Raw genomic sequence first — 2,500 nt, 5'->3', positions numbered from 1 at the left:
ATAAGATCTGGGTGGGAGGAATATGAGGATAGAATACTAAAATCTAGGTTAGAGAAAGGGTGTGAGTAGAGTTCGGAGTGTTCACTTATTGCCGAGAAAGGGGGTTTGCTCAGCGGAAGGCCAGTCCTGTGTTCTAGGATGCGTTGTCGTAACCATCGTGAGATAGATCCATTGTACCGGGTTTGGCAGCAAGGATTGGTAAATAAGTGCACTACATCTCAAAGTTGGTTTTAGAAACTTGGTTATATTGTTAGAGTTGGTGAAGTAAAAGTGAATTTAATTTAAAGGCAATTCAATTAAGTGATTTTAGTTACTTCCTGATTTCAATACTTAAACTACCCTTATAGGTATTTTAACATACTCATGTTCTTTTTTAACAGCAGGGGCAGTGAGTTGGTTTGAGAATATTTTACAAAGTAAAGTTTTAGTAATTGTATCAAATAAGAACAGTGGGTACTCATTAGATGTAAAGAATTCTATAAGAAAAATTATATCGAGATTAGAGTTTTGATGTTAATTTTGTATAAATATGGAATGTAGCCGAGGAAGTGAAGACCGAGGCCAGTGAAGGTTGGCTTTCGGTATCGGAGGTGTTATAGGTGATTAGCGTGTCCAAATATGGTAATTAATTGTTTTCCGGCATCTCACAAGTAAACTTGATGCTCATTTGTTTCAAGTTGAGATGGTTCAGAAAAAGTTTTACGTGTGAAGAGTGTTTGAAAATGAGAAAGGTATCATCGATGTATCGACGATAATGGACGGGTATTGGTCAAGCCAGTTATGTTCATGATAGCAAAGGAATGCATTAGCGTAAGAAGTCTGTTTGGCTGTATAAACAATCATCAAATGTAAAAACCGAGCAATGGGCTGCAATCTCAAATAATTTTTGAAGTTATCTTTTGATAGGCCAAATTGAAATATGGCTTTTTAGATTATTATTTAGACTAGTAAATCTGTAGTTTCAAGGGGAACATTAGTGAACAATGACTCAACATCCAAACTTGCCATGTTGATGGATTGTTGAAGCTTAAGGGATGTAATTCCATTTACAAAGGTAATAGAATTTTCAATTGTGTATTGATTAGTGGTCAGAGGGGATATGATAGGAACCAGTTTTGCAGTGTTATAGTCAAAGGTACCAATCGAAGAAATAATGGGTCTTAGAGGAATGTTAGGTTTATGAACTTGGAGTGTCCACAGAGTAGACCTGGTCTGGCCCAGAAGTCATAAGAAATATTTTCATAAATGGATGTCTTGATAGTACGGAGTAGTTTTTTTTTTTTTTTTTTTTTTTTTTTTTTTATAACTTGTGTTCTAGGTATAATAGGTAAGTTGATACCTCAGTAGTAATTCGTCTGAATTTCGTGTGGTCACTGAGAATGTTCATGATCTTCTGTTTATGGTCACACCTGTTTAGAATGACAACACCCTATTGCCAAACCAGATAAAAGTCGAGCTGCTGTCATAAACAAAAGACTTTTCTCAGTGACCACACGAAATTCAAACGAATTATTATTAAGGTATCAGTAGTCTGTCTGTCTCTGTCTCTCTCTTTCTCTCTCTCTCTCCCCCTCTCTCTCTCCCTACCCCCCCCCTCTCTCTCTCTCTCTCTCTCTCTCTCTCTCTCTCTCTCTCTCTCTCTCTCTCTCTCTCTCTCTCTCTCTCTCTCTCTGATAAAAAAAATACAGAATCTTATAGAAACAAAGCTATATTTCGACAGCAATAGCCTCATATTAAATCCTGGTACTACTTAATGCATCATTATAGGCTGCTGACAAAACATAGCCAGAATCCCCCAAATACAATCATAGACTTTGATGTCTGTCATAATAATTCAAGCATTTCAGTTTAAAATCTAGGAGTACACATAACAAAAACATTACTTTTGAGACACACGTGGATAAAACAAAATATGGGCACACTGATATTCCTAAATCACATAGAAAACGAAATCCCTACTGTAAAACAAATCCATGCTCTCATATGGGCTTTAACCAGAAAAACAAAACTTAACAACTTACAAAACCGCAAGAGTAGCAACAGGCAATATAAGTAAATATGGCCCTCTAATCAAATCGTTAAACTTTTTAAAAGATATCAAGACAATGCGAATTATAACCCAAGGTCTGGAGCAACATACCACTAACAGTTAGAATTATCTCCAACCTGAATACACTCAAAATAAAATCAAAATAGCACATTTTAAATTGCCAATGGCATCAGGCATTTAAATGCAAAGCCAAACGGTGTACCTCAATTTCTAAAGATGTGACCATCTTATTTTAACTCACTACTAATTACCTGATATAGTTTTTGCTTATTCTATATTACCGTACCCTGTGATCATCTATGGAAAGAGAACAACTATTGTAGCTAATTGAACAAAGTGTTTTGAATCTGAACTCTCTCTATCAATCTGTCTTTCTATCTACATGTATATCTGTTTATCTAATCTATCTATCCGTCTCTCTCTCTCTCTCTCTCTCTCTCTCTCTCTCTC

This window comes from Penaeus chinensis, chromosome 21 (genome assembly GCF_019202785.1).
Source record: "Penaeus chinensis breed Huanghai No. 1 chromosome 21, ASM1920278v2, whole genome shotgun sequence".
In the NCBI taxonomy this organism is placed as follows: domain Eukaryota; kingdom Metazoa; phylum Arthropoda; class Malacostraca; order Decapoda; family Penaeidae; genus Penaeus; species Penaeus chinensis.
The sequence above is the reverse complement of the archived record's forward strand: the minus strand, read 5'-3'. Positions refer to the sequence as shown.